This window comes from Rhinopithecus roxellana, chromosome 19, assembly GCF_007565055.1.
Source record: "Rhinopithecus roxellana isolate Shanxi Qingling chromosome 19, ASM756505v1, whole genome shotgun sequence".
NCBI lineage: Eukaryota > Metazoa > Chordata > Mammalia > Primates > Cercopithecidae > Rhinopithecus > Rhinopithecus roxellana.
In genome coordinates this window covers 41,544,503-41,566,568 of record NC_044567.1, presented here as the reverse complement: position 1 = coordinate 41,566,568, position 22,066 = coordinate 41,544,503, and the positions used below count along the sequence as shown (strand labels likewise).

Genomic DNA, 22,066 nt, shown 5'->3' with positions numbered 1-22,066 from the left:
GAATACAACCTAGGCAACACCATTCTGGACATAGGAACTGGCAAAGATTTCCTGACGAATATGCCAAAGGCAATCACAACAAAAGCAAAAATTGACAAATTGGATCGAATTAAACCAAAGAGTTTCTGCACAGCAAAAGAAACTATCAACAGAGTGAACAGACAACATACAGAATGGGAGACAGTATTTGCAATCTATCCATCTGACAAAGGTCTGATATCTAGCATCTATAAGGAACTTAAACAAATTTACAAGAAAAAAAACAATCCCATTAAAAAGTGGGCAGAGGATATGAACAGACACTTTTGAAAAGAAGACATACATTAAGCCAAGAAGTAGATGAAAAAAATTCAATACTATTTGTCATTACAGAAATGCAAATCAAAACCACAATGAGGGCCAGGTGCAGTGGCTCACACTGTAATCCCAGCTCTTTGGGAAACAGAGGTGGGTGGGTCACTTGAGGTCAGGAGTTTGAGACCAGCCTGGCCAACATGGTGAAACCCCTTCTCTATCAAAAACACAAAAAATTAGCTGGAGGTAGTGGTGCACGCCTGTAGTCTCAGCTATTCTGGCGGGCTGAGACAGGAGAATTGCTTGAACCCAGGAGGAAGAGGTTACAGTGAGCCAAGATCATGCCATTATATTCCAGCCTGGGTGACAGAGTGAGACTCCATCTCAAAAAAACAAAAACAAAAACAAAATGATACCATCTCACACCAGTCAGAATGGCTATTATTAAAAATCAAAAAATAACAGATACTGGAGAGGTTATGGAGAAATGGGAACACTTATACACTTTTGGTGGGAGTGTAAATTAGTTCAGCCGTTGTGGAAAACAGTGTGGCAATTCCTCAAAAAGCTAAAAACAGAACTACCATTTGACCCTGCAATCCCATTACTGAGTATATACCCAAAGAAATATAAGTCTTTCTACCATAAAGACATAGATGTGCATGTTTCTTGAAGCAGTCTTCACAATAGCGAAGACATGGAATCAACCTAAATGCTCATCAATGGTAGACTCGACAAAGAAAATGTGATATATATACACACCATGGAATACAATGCGGCCATAAAAAAGAACGAGATCATGTCCTTTGCAGGAACGTGAATGAAACTGAAGACGATTATCCTTAGCAAATTAATGTAGGAGCAAAAAACCAAATATGGCATGTTTTCACCTGTAAGTGGGAGCTAAATGATAAGAACACATGGACACAAAGAGGGGAAGAACAGACACTGGGGCCTACTTGGGGCCTACTATAGCTGATGCTTTCTGGAAAGTGCTACCTCCTGGCAGAAGGCCAACCAGCACAAAAATAGAGCATTAAACCGCCAAAGCTCAGAACCCTCGTGGAGTCCATTGCACCCTCTGCCACCTCCACCAGAACAGGCACTGGTATCCACGGCTGAGAGACCCATAGATGGTTCACATCACAGGATTCTGTGCAGACAAACCACAGTACCAGCCCAGAGCCAGGTAGACTTGCTGGGTGGCTAGACCCAGAAGAGAGATAATAATCACTACAGCTCAGCTCTCAGGAAGCCACATCCATAGGAAAATGGGGAGAGTACTACATCAAGGGAAAGCCCATGAGACAAAATAATCTTTTTTTTTTTTTTTTTTTTTTTTTTTTGAGACGGAGTCTCGCTCTGTCGCCCAGGCTGGAGTGCAGACAAAATAATCTTATCAACAGCCTTCAGCCCTAGACCTTCCCTCTGACAGAGCCTACCCAAATGAGAAGGAACCAGAAAAGCAACCCTGGTAATATGATGAAACAAAGCTCTTCAGTACTCCCCCAAAATCACACTAGTTCACCAGCAATGGGCCCAAACCAAGAAGAAATCCCTGATTTACCTGAAAAAAAAAAAAAAAATTCAGGAGGTTAGTTATTGAGCTAATCAGGGAGGGACCAGAGAAAAGGCAAAGCCCAACGCAAGGAAATCCAAAAAATGATAAAAGAAGTGAAGGGACAAATATTAAAGGAAATAGATAACTTAAAGAAAAAGACAATCAAAACTTCAGGAAACTTCGGGCACACTTTTAGAAATACAGAATTCTCTAAAAAGTCTCAGCAACAGATTGACCAAGTAGATGAAAGAAATTGAGAGCTCACAGACAAGGTCTTTGTATTAACCTAATCCAACAAAGACAAAGATAAAAGAATAAGAAAATAAGAACGAAGCCACCAAGAAGTCTGAGGTTATGTTAAATGACCAAACCTAAGAAGAACAGATGTTCCTGAGGAAGAAGAGAATTCTAAACGCTTGGGAAACACATTTGGGGGAATGATTGAAGAAAACTTCCCCAGCCTTGCTAGATAACTAGATATCCAAACACAAGAAGCACAAAGAACACCTGGGAAATTTATTGAAAAAAGATTTTTGCCTGGCACATTGTCACCAGGTTATCTAAAGTTAACATGAAGGAAAGAATTTTAAGAGCTGCGAGACAGAAGCACCAGGTAACCTATAAAGGAAAACCTATCAGATTAACAGCAGATTTCTCAGCAGAAACCCTACAAGCTAGACAGGGTTGAGGCCCTATCTTCAGCCTCCTGAAACAAACAATTATCAGACAAGAATTTTGTATCCAGCGAAACTAAGCATCATATACAAAGGAAAGATACAGTCATTTTCAGACAAACAAATGCTGAGAGAATTCGCCATTACCAAGCCACCACTATAAGAACTGCTAAAAGGAGCTCTAAATCTTGAAACAAATCCTGTAAACACATCAAAACAGAACTTCTTTAAAGCATAAATCACAGAGGACCTATAAAACAAAAATACAAGTTAAAAAGCAAAACCAAAAAACAAAGTTCACAGGCAACAAAGCACAATGAATGCAAAGGTACCTCAAATTTTAATACTAACATTAAATGTAAATGGCCTAAATGCTCCACTTAAAAGATTCAGAACCACAGAATGGATATGAACTCACCAATCAACTATCTGCTGCCTTCAGGAGACTCACCTAACACATAAGGACTCACATAAACTTAAAGTAAAGGGGTAGAAAAAGACATTTCATGTAAATGGACACCAAAAGTGAGCAGGGGTAGCTATTCTTATGTTAAAACAAACTTCAAAGCAACAGCAGTTAAAAGGGACAAAGAAAGACATTATATAATGGTAAAAGGCCTCGTCCAACAGGAAAATATCACAATCCTAAATATATATGCACCTAACACTGGAGCTCCCAAATTTATAAAACAATTACTAATAGACCTAAGAAATGAGATAGACAGCAACACAATAACAGTGGGAGACTTCAATACTCCACTGACAGCACTAGACAGGTCATCAAGACAGAAAGTCAACAAAGAAACAATGGATTTAAACTATATCCTGGAACAAATGGACTTAACAGATATATACAGAACATTTCATCTGACAACCACAGAATATACATTCTATTCAACAGCACATGGAACTTTCTCCAAGATAGAACATATGATAGGCCATAAAACAAGCCTCAATAAGTTTAAGAAAATTGAAATCATATCAAGCACTCTCTCAGACCACAGTGGAATAAAACTGGAAATCAACTCTAAAAGGAACATTCAAAACCATGCAAATACAAGGAAATTAAATAACCTGCTCCTGAATGAGCATTGAATCAAAAATGAAATCAAGACGGAAATTTAAAAATTCTTTGAACTGAATGGCAATAATGACACAATTTATCAAAACCTCTGGGACACAGCAAGGGTGATGCTAAGAGGAAAGTCTGAAAGAGCACAGACAATTTAAGGTCACATCTCAACTGGAGAAACTAGAACAAACCTAACCCAAACCCAGCAGAAGAAAGGAAATAACCAAGATCAGAGGAGAACTAAATGAAACGGAAACAAAAAAATACAAATGATAATAAAACAAAAAGCTGGTTCTTTGAAAAGATAAATAAAATTGATAGGCCACTGGCAAGATTAATCAAGAAAGGAAGAAAAAATCCAAACAATCTCATTAAGAAATGAAACAGGAGATATTATAACTGACACCACTGAAATACAAATGATCTTTCAAGGCTACTATTGTAGCAGGACAAGCTGCAGACAAAACCCCTCAGACACCGAGTTAAAGAAGGAAGGGCTTTATTTGGCCAGGAGCTTTGGAAAGACTCATGTCACCAACAACTGAGTTCCCCAAGTGAGCAATTCCTGTCTCTTTTAAGGGCTCACAACTCTAAGGGGGTCCACGTGAGAGGGTCATGATCGATTGAGCAAGCACAGGGTATGTGACTGGGGGCTGCATGCACCAGTAATTAGAATGGAATAGAACAGGACAGGGTTTTTCACAATGCTTTTCTATACAATGCCTGTAATCTATAGATAACATAAGCAATTAGGTCAGGGGTCGATCTTTAACTGCCAGGCCCAGGGTGTGGTGCTAGGCTGCCTGTTTGTGGATTTCATTTCTGCCTTTTAGTTTTTACTTCTTCTTTCTTTGGAGGCAGAAATTGGGCATAAGACAATATGAGGGGTGGTCTCCTCCTTTAGTCCCCCCTTTGAAAATCTCACTCAATAGTGGTAGTTCTCACTTTTATTCTCATTACCCATGTCTTCTTGCAAGACAGATCAATAGTGATTCATATAGTACACTTTTGCTGAAGCATTTTGATGAACCAAGGTAGTGATGAAGCTTTTTATCATTTGAAGAAGTATAGGTAGCAAACAAGGGAGCAGTAAGCACGTTCCTATTATTATTATAACTCCTATTATAAAAGTTTTAAATCTTTTTAGCACTGGGAACCATTTTCCAAACATGGCCCCAGGATCAAATCCATGCCACACTTGCATGGGCACATGTGCCAGTTTTGTCATATTTCTATGTCTTCAACTACTTGCCCTTGATCATCTATGTGTAGACAGCAATTAGTAAGGTTAAATTTTCTACAGACCCCTCCTTCAGCTGCTAGCTAGTAGCTGAGAGCCAATCTATTTTAATAGATAGCATTTCTTATCTGAGTTTCTTGCCAGGCCAAAATAGTCAAGGCTCTGCCAGTCTTATTAGTGATTATTTCTAAGACAACTTGTAACTGTATGATTTGGTTGAGCATGTAAATGGGGGTCGAGTATTCCCACAGGTTGTTTTATGCCTAAATACCAGGCCTGCAATATTGTATGATTCTCTCAGGGGGCCTTTCATCATCTTTTTAATTTTCTATAGCTATGCTTCTCTTTTTGCAGGAAGCACAGACAGGGAAGCCCAGGAGTTCACCTGTCTTTATGGGCAGTAGGAAGAAAGATGGTTTAATAGTGCCAATAACACAACTACCTGCCCACTGGTCGGGTAATATGGTGTAAACTCTATGCCCACATATCCAGTATAATCCAGTGGGGGCTGTCCAGTCCTGGTGGGACTCCAGGTAGGTTCACAGTTTGCAACTTTGGGAATTTACTAAATGGATTTTTCTTAGTGTAGTTTGAACTCCACTCGGTGGCTCTTTTTGTAGCATTATTATACAGTTTTTGCCCAAGGCAGCTGAGTCCTCCCGTGGAAGACTGAAATCCTTCCCCACCCTTGCTATACAGTATTGTCTAATGATTGAGGCTTTTAGGACCTATAAGTTATCAGGGTGATTCTTTTGAGTTGGGAATTCATCAGGAACCGGGTCTGTAGGTACTAATTCTTGGGCTTCCCATGGCCATTGATCTCCTACTACAGTTCCTCTACATACATAACATGAAGTGACATTGAGAGACTGGGCTACATACTTAGCTAATTGCAAAAACAAATTTCTTGTTTTTCCTGGAATTTCTGGTATTGGCACATTCAGTTTATCACGGAAGGTTTGAAATACTTATTCAGGAGAGCACTTATAAACTTGTTGGGAAAGCTCCCGTGCCGAGCCGCGGCCGGTGCCGATGACCGCGTGTGCGTGGCGCCGGGGTTGGGCCGCCTGGTCCCTTGGGGGAAGTGAGCGTCCCCGCCGGGTGGGCGCCGGTCTCCCGGAGCGGGAGCGCGTCGGGGACAGACGAGAAACGAGCGATGTGTGGCCCCTGGTGTTGGGCTTGTGGCTGAGGTTGCTTCGGGGCCCGGGGGGCTCGTGAGGGGTTGCTCGGTGGCTTGCTGAAGGGCCGTTCGGCGTCCCAGGCGGGGCCTGGGCACACACACATATTTACAGTTTATAACAAACCAGAATCAAAACCAAAATCAGAGTATCAAGAAATCCAAGCTGAGTTGGAGGTGGATTCCAAGATGGCCGAATAGGAACAGCTCCAGTCTATAGCTCCCAGTGTGAGCGACACAGAAGATGGGTGATTTCTACATTTCCAACTGAGGTACCAGGTTCATTTCACTGGGGCATGTTGGACAGTGGGTGCAGGACAGTGGGTGCAACAATTCCTAAGGGAATTTTCAGTGGTTAATGTTAAATAATCCTTTATTTATTTATTTTTTCCCTTAGGATACTTCTGAACTGGTGAGATGTGCTCACAATGAGGTTTCCTCTAAAAGTTATTTTTTTTACTTTTTTCTGTTAGCAAAGCAGTTGCCACTATAGATTGAATTCATTTGGGCCATCTGCGGGTTACTGGGTTGAGGATTTTTGATAGGAAGGCCTCAGTGCTTTCAGGATACACCCTTGTTTACACTGACAACAAAGTGGTATTGGAATGTTATAGGGTTATGGAGAATACCTTCAATGATCAATTATAGGTTTTAAATTTACCTTGGCTTTTAAAGGAATAGGGTATACTGTTTTTTTCCTTAACTACTTGTATGTCTCTTTCTTTCTTTCTCTCTTGGATTTCCTGTCTCTTTTTCTCTTTGACTTTCCTTTTGCCTTTCTTTCTCTCTCTCTGTCTTTCTCTTTCTCTCTCTCTTTTTCCTTTACTCCCTCTTTGTTTCTCTGTCTCTTCCTCTTTCTCTCTCTGCTGGTCTTTCCTTGCCTCTGCCAGTCACTTATTCTGCTGTTCTTTCAACCACTGTTGGGGCGGGGTGTCTAAAAACAGCTGTAACCAAGTGTCTATGTATGGAAACTGGTCTGGGTGCCCTGGCTTACAGGTTACCTTGCGCCATACCTTTGAAACAAGGGACCTGTCCAGGCTTCCTTCTGATGGCCAACCCACCTGTAATGCTGGCCAGTCTATCTTAAACAAAGTTTTAAGTTTTCCTGGTGTCATAGTACCCCATAGTCTCCCTTAAATCCTTTCTTGAAATTTTTCAACATAGTTTCTAGTGGGGTGGGCTTACTTTGTGCCTGACCCATGCTTCTTCGAGACAAAACACGACACTCACCCCACACACACACCACAAAACAAAGAACGGGTAAAAAAAGGCACACACACATATTTACAGTTTATAACAAACCAGAATCAAAACCAAAATCAGAGTATCAAGAAATCCAAGCTGAGTTGGAGGTGGGTTCCAAGATGGCTGAATAGGAACAGCTCCAGTCTATAGCTCCCAGTGTGAGTGACGCAGAAGACGGGTGATTTCTACATTTCCAACTGAGGTACCAGGTTCATTTCACTGGGGCATGTTGGACGGTGGGTGCAGGACAGTGGGTGCAACCCACCAAGCGAGAACCAAAGGAGGATGAGGCATCGCCTTACCTGGGAAGTGCAAGGGTTAAGGGAATTCCCTTTCCTAGCCAAGGGAAACTGTGACAGACAGCACCTGAAAAATTGGGACACTCCCACCCTAATACTGTGCTTTTGCAAGGGTCTTAGCAAATGGCACACCAGGAGATTATATCCTGCACCTGGCTCGGAGAGTCCCACAACCATGGAGCCTCGCTCATTGCTAGCACAGCAGTCTGAGATCTAACGGCAAGGCGGCAGCAAGGCTAGGGGAGGGGCGCCCACCATTGGTGAGGCTTGAGAAGGTAAACAAAGCAGCTGGGAAGCTCAAACTGGGTGGAGTCCACCGCAGCTCAGGGAGGCCTGCCTGCCTCTGTAGACTCCACCTCTGGGGGCAGGGCATAGCTGAACAAAAGGAAGCAGAAACCTCTGCAGATTTAAATGTCCTTGTTTGACAGCTTTGAAGAGAGTAGTGGTTCTCCCAGTACAGAGTTTGAGATCTGAGAACAGACAGACTGCCTCCTTAAGTGGGTCCCTGATTCCCAAGTAGTGTAACTGGGAGGCATCCCCCAGTAGGGGCAGACTGACACCTCACACAGCTGGGTACCCCTCTGAGACGAAGTTTCCAGAGGAACGATCAGGCAACACCATTTGCTGTTCAGCAATATTTGCTGTTCTGCAGCCTCCGCTGCTGAAACCCAGGCAAACAGCATCTGGAGTGGACCTCCAGCAAACCCCAACAGACATGCAGCTGAGGGTCCTGACTGTTAGAAGGAAAACTAACTAACAGAAAGGACATCCACACCAAAACCCCGTCTGTACATCACCATCATTAAAGACCAAAGGTAGATAAAACCACAAAGATGGAGAAAAAACAGAGCAGGAAAGTTGAAAATTCTAAAAATCAGAGTGCCTCTCCCCTCCAAAAGAACACAGATCCTTGCCAGCAATGGAACAAAGGTGGACAGAGAATGACTTTGACAAGTTGAGAGAAGAAGATTTCAGATGATCAGACTTCTCTGTGCTAAAGGAAGAAGTTCGAATCCATTGCAAAGAAGCTAAAAACTTTGACAAAAGATTAGACGAATGGCTAACTAGAATAACCAATGTACAGAAGTCCTTAAATGACCTGATGGAGCTGAAAATCATGGCACAAGAACTACATGACGAATGTACAAACTTCAGTAAGTGATTTGATCAACTGGAAGAAAGGGTATCAGTGATTGAAGATCAAATGAATGACATGAACTGAGAAGAGAAGGTTAGAGATAAAAGAGTAAAAAGGAATGAACAAAGCCTGCAAGAAATATGGGACTATGTGAAAAGACCAAATCTACGTCTGATTGGTGTACATGAAAGTGATGGGGAGAATGGAAACAAGTTGGAAAACACTCTTCAGGATATCATCCAGGAGACCTTCCCCAACCTAGCAAGGCAGGCCACCATTCAAATTCAGGAAATACATAGAATGCCATAAAGATACTCCTTGAGAAGAGCAACGCCAAGACACATAATTATCAGATTCACTAAAGTTGAAATGAAGGAAAAAATGTTAAAAGCAGCCAGAGAGAAAGGTCGGGTTACCCACAAAGGGAAGCCCATCAGACTAACAGCGAAAGTCTCAGCAGAAACTCTACAAGCCAGAAGAGAGTGGGGGCCAATATTCAACATTCTTAAAGAAAATAATTTTTAACCCAGAATCTCATATCCAGCCAAACTAAGCTTCATAAGTGAAGGAGAAATAAAATCCTTTACAGAAAAACAAATGCTCAGAGATTTTGTCACCACCAGGCCTGCCCTACAAGAGACCCTGAAGGAAGCACTAAACATGGAAAGGAACAACTGATACCAGTCACTGCAAAAACATGCCAAATTGTCAAGACCATTGATGCTAGGAAGAAACTGCATCAACTAAGAAACGAAATAAGCAGCTAACTTCCTAATGACGGGATCAAATTCACACATAACAATATTAACCTTAAATGTAAATGGGCTTAATGCTCCAATTAAAAGACACAGACTGGCAAATTGGTTAAAGAGTCAAGACCCATCAGTGTGCTGTATTCAGGAGACCCATCTCACGTCCATAGACACACACAGGCTCAAAATAAAGGGATGGAGGAAGATCTACCAAGCAAATGGAAAGCAAAAAAAAGGCAGGGGCTGCAATCCTAGTCTCTGATAAAACAGACTTTAAACCAACAAAGATCAAAAGAGACAAAGAAGGCCATTACATAATGGTAAAGGGATCAATTCAACAAGAGAGCTAACTACCTTAAATATATATTCACCCAATACAGGAGCACCCAGATACATAAAGCAAGTCCTTAGAGACTTACAAAAACACTTAGACTCCCACACAGTAATAATGGGAGACTTTAACACCCCACTGTCAATATTAGACAGATCAACAAGACAGAAAATTAACAAGGATATCCAGGAATTGAACTCAGCTCTGCACTAAGCAGACCTAATAGACATCTACAGAACTCTCCACCCCAAATCAACAGAATATACATTCTTCTCAGCACCACATCACACTTATTCCAAAACTGACCAAATAGTTGGAAGTAAAGCACTCCTCAGCAAATGTAAAAGACCAGAAATTATAACAAACTGTCTCAGACCACAGTGCAATCAAACTAGAACTCAGGATTAAGAAACTCGCTCAAAACTGCTCAGCTACATGGAAAACTGAACAACCTGCTCCTGAATGACTACTGGGTACATAACGAAATGAAGGCAGAAATAAAGATGTTCTCTGAAACCAATGAGAACAAAGATACAACATACCAGAATCTCTGGGACACATTTAAAGCAGTGTGTAGAGGGAAATTTATAGCACTAAATGCCCACAAGAGAAAGCTGGAAAGATCTAAAATTGACACTCTAACATCACAATTAAAAGAACTAGAGAAGCAAGAGCAAACACATTCAAAAGCTAGCAGAGGGCAAGAAATAACTAAGATCAGAGCAGAACTGAAGGAGACAGAGACAGCAAAAACCCTTCAAAAAATCAATGAATCCAGGAGTTGGTTTATTGAAAAGATCAACAAAATTGATAGACCACTAGCAAGACTAATAAAGAAGAAAAGAGAGAAGAATCAAATAGATGCAATAAAAAATGATAAAGGGGATATCACCACCGACCCCACAGAAATACAAACTATCATCAGAGAATACTATAAACACCTTTGCACAAATAAACTAGATAATCTAGAAAAAAAGGATAAATTCCTGGACACATACACTCTCCCAAGACTAACTCAGGAAGAAGTTGAATCCCTGAATAGATCAATAAAGGCTCTGAAATTGAGGCAATAATTAATAGCCTACCAACCAAAAAAAGTCCAGGACCAGATGGATTCACAGCCGAATTCTACCAGAGGTACAAAGAGGAGCTGGTACCATTCCTTCTGAAACTATTCCAATCAATAGAAAAAGAGGGAATCCTCCCTAACTCATTTATGAGGCCAACATCATCCTGATACCAAAGCCTGGCAGAGACACAACAAAAAAAGAGAGAATTTTAGACCAATATCCCTGATGAACATCGATGCAAAAATCCTCAATAAAATACTGGCAAACCGAATCCAGCAGCACATCAAAAAGCTTATCCACCATGGATCAAGTGGGCTTCATCCCTGGGATGCAAGGCTGGTTCAACATATGCAAATCAATAAATGTAATCCAGCATATAAACAGAGCCAAAGACAAAAACCACATGATTATCTCAATAGATGCAAAAAAGGCCTTCATGCTAAAAAGTTTCAATAAATTAGGTATTGATGGGATATATCTCAAAATAATAAGAGCTATTTATGACAAACCCACAGCCAATATCATACTGAATGGGCAAAAACTGGAAGCATTCCCTTTGAAAACTGGCACAAGACAGGGATGCCCTCTCTCACCACTCCTATTCAACATAGTGTTGGAAGTTCTGGACAGGGCAATCAGGCAGGAGAAAGAAACAAAGGGTATTCAATGAGGAAAAGAGGAAGTCAAATTGTCCCTGTTTTCAGATGACATGATTGTATATTTAGAAAACCCCGTCATCTCAGCCCCAAATCTCCTTAAGCTGATAAGCAACTTCAGCAAAGTTTCAGGATACAAAATCAATGTGTTAAAATCACAAGCATGTGATACAGCGATAACACACAGAGAGCCAAATCATGAGTGAACTCCCATTCACAATTTCTTCGAAGAGAATAAAATACCTAGGAATCCAATTTACAAGGGATGTGAAGGACCTCTTCAAGGAGAACTACAAACCAGTGCTCAATGAAATAAAAGAGGACACAAACAAATGGAAGAGCATTCCATGCTCATGGATAGGAAGAATCAATACTGTGAAAATGGCCATACTGCCCAAGGTAATTTATAGATTCAGTGCCATCCCCATCAAGCTACCAATTACTTTCTTCACAGAATTGGAAAAAACTACTTTAAAGTTCATATGGAACCCAAAAAGAGCTCACATTGCCAAGACAATCCTAAGCCAAAAGAACAAAGCTGGAGGCATCACGCTACCTGACTTCAAACTATACTACAAGGCTACAGTAACCAAAACAGCATGATACTGGTACCAAAACAGAGATATAGACCAATGGAACAGAACAGAGCCCTCAGAAATAATACCACACATCTATAATCATCTGATCTTTGACAAACCTGACAAAAACAAGAAATGGGAAAAGGATTCCCTATTTAATAAGCGGTGCTTGGAAAACTGGCTAGCCCTATGTAGTAAGCTGAAACTGGATCCCTTCCTTTCACCTTATAGAAAAATTAATTCAAGATGGATTAGACTTAAATGTTAGACCTAACACCATAGAAATCCTAGAAGAAAACCTAGGCAATACCATTCAGGATATAGGCATGGGCAAGGACTTCATGTCTAAAACACTAAAAGCAATGGCAACAAAAGTCAAAATTGAGAAATTGGATCTAGTTAAACTAAAGAGCTTCTGCATAGCAAAAGAAACTATCATCAGAGTGAACAGGCAACCTACAGAATGGGAGAAAATTTTTGCAATCTACTCATCTGACAAACAGCTAATATCCAGAATCTACAAAGAACTCAAACACATTTACAAGAAAAAAAAACAAAGAACTCCATCAACAAGTGGGCGAAGGATATGAACAGACACTTCTCAAAAGAAGACATTTATGCAGCCAACAGACACATGAAAACATGCTCATCATCACTGGTCATCAGAGAAATGCAAATCAAAACCACAATGAGATACCATCTCATGCCAGTTAGAATGGCGATCATTAAAAAGTCAGGAAGCAACAGGTGCTGGAGAGGATGTGGAGAAACAGGAACAATTTTACACTGTTGGTGGGGCTGTAAACTAGTTCAACCATTGTGGAAGACAGTGTGGTGATTCCTTGAGGATCTAGAACTAGAAATACCATTTGACCCAGCCATCCCATTACTGGGTATATACTCAAAGGATTATAAAACATGCTGCTATAAAGACACATGCACATGTATGTTTATTGTGGTACTATTCCCAATAGCGAAGACTTGAAACCAACCCAAATGTCCATCAATGATAGACTGGATTAAGAAAATGTGTCACATATACACCGTGGAATACTATGCAGCCGTAAAAAAGGATGAGTTCATGTCCTTTGTAGGTACATGGATGAAGCTGGAAACCATCATTCTCAGCAAAGTATTGCAAGAACAGAAAACCAAACACTACATGTTCTCACTAATAGGTGGGAATTGAACAGTGAGAACACTTGGACACAGGAAGGGGCACCTCATACATCGGGTCCTGTCGTGGAGTAGGGGGAGAGGGGAGGGATAGCATTAGGAGACACACCTAATGTAAATGACGAGTTAATGGGTGCAGCACACCAACATGCCACATGTATACATATGTAACAAACCTGCACGTTGTGCACATGTACCCTAGAACTTAAAGTATATATACTAAAAAAAAAAAACAAAATCCAAACCAAGTCAAAACCAAAACCAAAGTATCAAGCAATCCAAGTCAAGTCAAAAACAAAAACCAAAGTGCTGGTACAGGCATGCTGTGGGTGAACAGGTCATGCTTCCACTCAAATGGAGTGGTTAAGTCTTACCAAGTTTCAGATGTCCAGACTCCAAGTTCCAGTTCCTTCCTGGTGTTCAGCCACTGTGTTGATCCTCCATGGGGACCTGCCACGCGCTGCTCTGGCGAGGCGTTCCACCAGGGCAATTGCCTATCCCGGAGCGCTCTCAGGACCCGGGTCACTTAAGCTGGCCGGATTCCCCTGCAGGGATGCTCCACAGGGCAGGCCTAAGCTGCCTAAGGGGCTGCCTTGACTGTCCGTTAATCACCTCGCTTCCTGGTCAGGGAACCAAGAAATGTATCAGGACAAGCCACAGCCAAAACCCCTCAGACACTGAGTTAAAGATGGTAGGGCTTTATTCAGCTGGGAGCTTCGGCAAGACTCATGTCTCCAAAAACCGAGCTCCCGGAATGAGCAATTCATGTCTCTTTTAAGGGCTCACAACTCTAAGGGAGTCTGCGTGAGAGGGTCATGATCGATTGAGCAAGCACAGGGTAAGTGACTGCGGGCTGCATGCACCAGTAATTACAATGGAACAGAACAGGACAGGGATTTTCACATTACTTTTCTATACAATGCCTGTAATCTATAGATAACATAATTGATTAGGTCAGGGGTCGATCTTTAACTGTCAGGCCCAGGGTGTGGCACCGGGTTGTCTGCTTGTGGATTTCATTTCTGCCTTTTAGTTTTTACTTCATCTTTCTTTGGAGGCAGAAATTGGGCATAAGACAATATGAGGGGTGGTCTCCTCCCTTACTATGAACACCTTTACACACATAAACTAGAAAACCTGGAAGAGATGGATAAATTCCTGGAAAAATACAAGTCTCCTAAATCAGGAAGAATTTGATACCCTGAGCAGACCAGTAACAAGTAGCAAAATTGAAATGGTAACTTACAAATTACCAACAGTAAAAAAGTCCAGGACCAGATGGAGTCACAGCAGAATTCTACCAGACATTCAAAAAAGAATTGGTACTAATCCTTTTGACATGATTCCACAAGACAGAGAAAGAAGGAACCCTCCCTAATTCATTCTATGAAGCCAGGATCACCCTAATACCAAAACCAGGAAATGACATAACAAAAAAGAAAGCTACAGACCAATATCCTTAATGACCATAGATGCTAAAATCCTTAACAAAGTACTAGCTAACCAAATCCAACAACATATCAAAAAGATAATCCACCATGGTCAAGTGGGTTTCATACCAGGGATGCAGGGATGGTTTAACATACGCAGGTCAATAAATGTGATACACTACATAAACATAATTAAAAACAAAAATCACATGATCATCTCATTAGATGCAGAAAAAGCATTCTACACAATCCAGTGTCATTTTACAATAAAAAATATCAGCAAAATCGGCATACAAGGGATGAACCTTGATGTAATAAAAGTCGTGTATAACAAACCCACAGCCAACATAATACTGAATGGGGAAAAGTTGAGAGCATTCCCTCTGAGAAGTGGAACAAGACAAGGAGGCCCACTCTCACTACTCCTCTTCAACATAGTACTGGAAGTCCTGGCCAGAGCAATCAGACAAGAGAAGGAAATAAAGGACATCCAAATCGGTAAAGAGGAAGTCAAACTGTCGCTGCTGACGATATAACCATTTACTTTGAAAACCCTAAGGACTCTTCCAGAAAGCTCCTAGAACTAATAAGAGAATTCAGCAAAGTTTCCGGATACAAGATTAATGTACACAAATCAGTGGCACTTCTATATACCAACAGCGAGTAAGCAGAGAATCAAATCAAGAACTCAACCCCTTTTACAATAGTTGCAAAAATAAATAAATAAATAAACAAACAAACAAAATACTTACGAATATACTTAACCAAGGAGTCGAAAGACCTCCATAAGGAAAACTATAAAATACTGCTAAAAGAAATCATAGACAACACAAACAAATGGAAACACATCACATGCTCATTGATGGGTAGAATCAATATTGTAAAAATGACCATATTAACAAAAGCAATCTACAAATTCAATGCAATTCCCATCAAAACACCACCATCATTATTCACGGAATTAGAACAAAACAATTCTAAAAGTCATATGGAACCAAAAAAAGAGCCTGCATAGCCAAAGTAAGACTAAACAAAAAGAACAAATCTGGAGACATCACACTACCTGATTTCAAACTATACTATAAGGCTATAGTCACCAAAACATCAGAGTACTAGTATAAAAATAGGCACATAGACCAATGGAACAGAATAGAGAACCCAGAAATAAATCCAAATACTTACAGCCAACTGATCTTTGACAAAGCCAACAAAAACATAAAGTGGGCAAAGGACACCCTTTTCAACAAATGGTGCTGGGATAATTGGCTAGCCCCATGTAGGAGAATGAAACTGGATCCTCAGATCTCACCTTATACGAAAATCAACTCAAGATGGATTAAGAACTTAAACCTAAGACATGAAACTATAAAAATTCTAGAAGTTAACATTGGAACAACCCTTCCAGACACTGGCTTAGCCAAGGATTTCATGATCAAGAACTCTAAAAGCAAAAGCAATAAAAACAAAGATAAATAGCTGGGACCTAATTAAACTAAAGAGCTTTAGCATAGCAGAAGGAACAGTCAGCAGAGTAAACAGACAACCCACAGAGCGGGAAAAAATCTTCACAATCTATAAATCTGACAAAAGGCTAATATCCGGAGTCTACAATGAACACAACTAAATCAGTAAGAAAAAAAAAAAAAAAAACTCCATCAGAAAGTGGGCTAAGGACATGAATAGACAATTCTCAAGGAAAGATATACAAATGGTGAATGAACATATGAAAAAATACTCAACATCACTAATGATCAGGGAAATGCAAATCAAAACCACAGTGCAAGACCACCTTACTCCTGCAAGAATGGCCATAATCAAAGAGTCAAAAAACTCTTGAGACATTGGTGTGGATGTGGTGAACAGGAAACACTTCTACACTGCTGGCGGGAATGTAAACTAGTACAGCCACTATGGAAAACAGTGTGGAGACTTCCTAAAGAACTAAAAGTAGAACTACCATTGGATCCAGCAATCTCACTCCTGGGTGTCTATCCAGAGGAGAAGTCAATTATTCGAAAAAGATACTTGCACACGCATGTTTATAGCAGCAGAATTCACAATTGCAAAATCATGAAACCAACACAAATGCCCATCAATCAAAGAGTAGATAAAGGAACTGTGATATATATAGATATACATATAACAGTAGTATTCCATCGTGTGTATATATATTTATAATATGTGATATGTATATATATGATTATTCCACACATATACGGATATATATATGATATATGATATATATTCCATATATATTATGTGGAATTATATATGTGGAATAATATATGTGGAATAATCATATATATGAATATTCATATATATCACATATAATATGTGATATGTATATATGATGGAATATATGTGATATGTGTATATATGATGGAATATATATATCATATATCACATATTATATATACACACACATGATGAAATACTACACAGCCATAAAAGGAATGAATTAACAGCATTTGCAGTGACCTGGATGAGATTGGAGACTTATTTCAAGTGAAGTAACTCAGGAGTGGAAAACCAAACATCGTATAATCTCACTGATATGTGGAAGCTAAGCAATGAGGAGCAAAGGCATAATAATAATGCGGTGGACTTTGGGGACTCTGGGGGAAGTGTGGGAAGGGGACAAGAGATTAAAAGACAACAAATACGGTGCAGTGTATACTGCTTGGATGGTATGTGCACCAAAATCTCACAAATCACTGCTAAAGAACTTACTCATGTAACCAAATACCACCTGTACCACAATAACTTATGGGGAAAAAGTCCATTGCATGTTTATAAAGCAAAAACCGGTAGGAAAAATAGTATTTTTATAAAAACAGGAAGAATATAGGAGTCATAAGGAAAAGTCCTTTTTTGGTTTATTATCTGTATGTTTTTGTTCCTATTTCTTCAGTGGTAGCTCTAGGGCTTACAATATGCACCTTCAACTTACCACAGTTTAGTCATAGTATATGACTTTGTGAATTACGTAAGAGTTTTACAATACACACCCATTTCCTCTATTTCTAAAAATAAAATATTTCTATTATAAGCACCACAATACATAGCTTTATTCCTTTAAAAAATTAATTATTTTAAGAATAATTTTCAGCACAGTGGAGGAAGTCATACTACCCCGCAGAGTTGGCGTGTGTTCTAGATTCATCCCGGCACCACCATGTCGAAGGTTTCCTTTAAGATCATGCTGACATCTGACCCGATGTCTGATGCCATACAAAGTACTCTGCGTTCCTGAAAGTACACCTTTCATAGCAGTCTTAAAGTTTGCAGCAGAAGAATTTAAAGTTCATGCTGCAACAAGTGCAGTTATTACCAATGATGGAATAGGAATAAATCTTGCACAGACTGCTGGAAATGTTTTTCTAAAACAAGGTTTAGAACTGTGGATTATTCCTAGAGATCATGTTGGAAGTTGTTAATATCTACTACTTGGGCAGGGCGCGGTGGCTCACGCCTGCAATCCCAGTACTTTGGGAGGCCGAGGCGGGTGGATCACGAGGTCAGGAGTTCAAGATCAGCCTGGCCAAGATGGTGAAACCCCATCTCTACTAAAAATAGAAAAAAAATTAGCCAGGCATGGTGGCACACGCCTGTAATCCCAGCTACTCCGGAGGCTGAGGCAGACAATTGCTTAAACCTGGAGGGCCGGAGGTTGCATTGAGCCGAGATCGCGCCACTGCACTCCAGCCTGGGCCACAGAGCGAGACTCCGTCTCAAAAAAAAAAAAAAAAAAAAAAAAAAATCTGCTACTTGGAACATACGATTTGGAACATACGATTGCCTTTCAGAATAAATATTGGTATTTTTGTGGAAATCAGGCATTTAACATACTATGAAAACACCAAGAGTCAATGAATAATGAAAGGTGACTCATCTGTTTTTTTTTTGTCCATATTCTTCATATGAAGAGGTAATGCATAAGAATTAAGGCTCCTGCCCTCACAGATCATAGTCTTTGATTGCCACTTCACAACACAAACAGGTAGTTCACTGGGGGGGGGGGGGGGGGGGGGGGCGGGGAATGAATTAGCAGAACTGTGTTAACTGGAAGCTTCTGGTAATTTTTTTTAGAACAATTTGGAACATTAAAATGTACTGAGTCTTATATATTCATCTGAGTTAAAAATATAAAAAGAATTATGGATCTTGGATGGCAATTTGCTTGATAGCATCTGATTTGCACACTCATAGTTTGATTTTTAATTAAATATATAGGTTATGATGAAGTCAATAGATGTATCAGTGAACAGTTAACTATATTAAATTTTTATAATTTACTTTTTTAAAGATTCAAACCTCATGTATTATATAAATTTCAGTTTAATATCCATCAAAAAAATTAAAATTATAATCTAACTCTTATATGTATAAATCGATGTCTCATACCAGGTTTTAATGTTGGACTTGCAGAATCCAGTACTTATAATGGTGAGAATTCACAATAAAGTAGAAGCATCCTTTGCTGAGTTATAGATTCCTTTATCAATCTCTTTTGATACAACTTTTAAAACAAGTATCTTCAAGAAACCACTGGTGTTTTGAGGACGATATTTCTAAATAGCATTCAGGAAGATAATATTATTGCACAGAAGATCTGATGACTAAAAAAGCAACAACAAAAGCTCAAGGAAATGCAGATCAAAAGTGCTGACGAGTTATATTTACTGAAGATCCAACTTTTAAGGAAGTTCTGAGATTAGTCACCCATGTGAATAAGAAGCCAGGAAAGGAAAGATGGGGAAGTCCAGATGACCAGGCTTCTGTTAAGGAGGAAAGCAACAGAGGAAAACAGTGAAGGGGAACAGAAAAGTGTAGCAAAGTGTTACAGAAAAGCCAACAGGAGAGACAAAACTGCAGAAGGTAGAGGTTGGGGAGAACTGAAAGGGAAAACAAAACACTTAACATAGTCTTAAGTAGTAGAAGGCAATTAGAGAAAACTAAGTATCTACTGGTCTTGTCAACATACAGACTTCAAACTACCCCTTATGAGAATCCAAAGAATGATGTAAGGGAAGATTTCATTTGCTCTTCCAGAAGAAATCAGTATCTATGTAAATCCTGAAAGATGAAATCAAAGCTCATAATGATTCAGAATCAGTGCCTGCCCTGCTGTATTCTGAATGGTGAACTCTGGAAGCAGGGATTGTGTCTGTCTGGCTCTTTTTTAGAGCTGGAAATGTAGTGGCTTTCATTAAATACTTGCTGTGAAGTCTCTCTAAGACCAATTGTTACCTTAGTATGTTTCAATATCTTCTCTATCATAGGCCCTAGGTTCATTGGGGAAAAAAAATATGAGAAAATTCAACAGAATCAGCATTTGAAGTGTGCCATTGGTAGTTGTTTATGAAGTTACCAGATATTCATAAAAGTGACAAATGAACAGCAGGATTATGAATTATCAAAGGAAAAAACATTTGCTGAGGTGAAAAAAATCTGACGTTTGAGGAAGTTTTTATTTTTATAAACAAAATCTAACGTTCAAAGGCTCCTGTTTCTTACAATAACTATTGAGCCTCAGTTAACCAGAAATTTATGAACACCCATTTCCTGACTTTTTGCTTTAAATTTTTTCTCCACTCTGCTAACACAACAGTTTGCCTGCTGTGCTGCAGAAATAAATTTATGTTGTCCTCTGCCATAAAGTGATGTATTTAATATTTTTATTGTTTTTGAAAATTATATTTTCTAAAAATGTTTTATTAAACTAGACATTTTGTTATTAAATAAATGTGATCTGTAATTTCTTTGTGCAGAATGAAGTATTGTATTTAGTTTACATGCATTATGGGTTCATAATTAATATCCAATGAAAATACATTTTGTCGTATTGAAAAAAGAATAATTTTAAGTGAAAAAGGATTTTTTATATTTATCTACATATTTACTATCTTCTGGGCTCTTCATTCTTTTTTGTAGGTCTGAGTTTCATTCAGGTATAATTTTCCTTCCACCTAAAACACTTCCTTTAATATTTTTTCATAAGGAAAATCGGCTGGTGACAAATTCCCTCAGATTTTCAGAATTCCTTTTTTTTCTTTTGTCTGAAGTCATTACTTTGCCTCCATTTAGGTAGGTCTCTTTTTTGTGGTTGTTATAGGTTGTTATAGGATCCTAGGTTGACAATCTTTTAGCATGTTGTAGATGCATAGTTCCGGATTCGGTACAGGTTTGCACAAACTATTTGTAAACAACATGTTAAAGAAAAATGGAGAAGCTGGATTGTGAGAATACGAAGATTTACTGAAATGAAAAGGTGGTCATTGAAAGAAAGTGGGTTATGAAACAGCATGTACATTATGACCTCATTGTAACAAACGTGCGTTACATACACATATGTGTAATATATATATACACGTGTATCCATACACACATTGTGTATATATACTGCAATTCGTTTTATTTTCTTACTTTCGCCTCCACTGAAACCTGTATTAATCAGCCCAGCATTAACCGCTGCTCCCACATTTGGGCCACTCAGCATCAGTGAGAACTGGGCCTCAGGCAGAGCCGCCCGGGACATCCGCGAGGGTCCCGCAAAGCTGGCAGCAAGGAGCCCGGCCGAGGGCGAGCTCTCGGCCAAGGATGGGGAGTTGACCAAAGAGAGGAGGATTACAAAATCCAAATACTCGGACAGGTGCTAAATACTCGGGTGGGTGCTAAAGACTGCAGCGGGGCAGAAAAGCAGAACGCTGGCTGGTTTTTTTCGTATCACGGGCAGTGTGACGGTTACCGGGGTTGACCAAACACAGCGCACCGGCCGCCGTTAAATCCTACTCTGGCTCGGGGTCTGCGGAGCCTGCCTCAGCAGCAGGCTCCATAAACCCAGCCAGGAACCAAGAGTGGACCGATCTGCACACCTGCCGCATTTTGGCAAAGGGTCGGGGGTCTGGAACAGAAGCGGAGGCCCGAAACAGAAGCAGAGGCCCAAATTCTTGCCCCGGTCTCCAAGACCCACTTTCTGGGGCTTTGGGGAGAGAAGCTCAGCTTGGGGGTCTGGGCAATTCGAGCGGGTTGGAAGGGGAAAGCTCTAGCGAGAGCTCAGGTGGACTCTTCGAGGGGTACCTGGAAGGTGGGACCGCAGGCACCGGGAGAGAAGAGGGTGCGAGGAAGGAACCGGCCCACCCCGTTGGAAGCGCAGGAGCAGACGGCTGCGTGGGCCTGGGAAGCTCTTCTCTTCATCATCTTTATTCTTTGTTTTAATGTAATCCACATAGATGAATAGATAGATGATAGGGAGGGAGGGTTGGATGGAGGGAGCGAGGAGACGGAGGAAGGGTGGCAAGAAGGGGCAGGGAAAAAAAATCCCTAAATTCCCCGAAACTAAGAACTACGTGGCAACAGTCAGGAAGTTGGGA

At 40.2% G+C, this 22,066-nt stretch overlaps 1 pseudogene; it reads left to right on the top strand.

The window, feature by feature from the left end:
- The first annotated feature begins 17,868 nt into the window (after positions 1-17,868).
- Positions 17,869-18,130, top strand: LOC104679589 (annotated as a pseudogene).
- Positions 18,131-22,066: the final 3,936 nt, after the last annotated feature.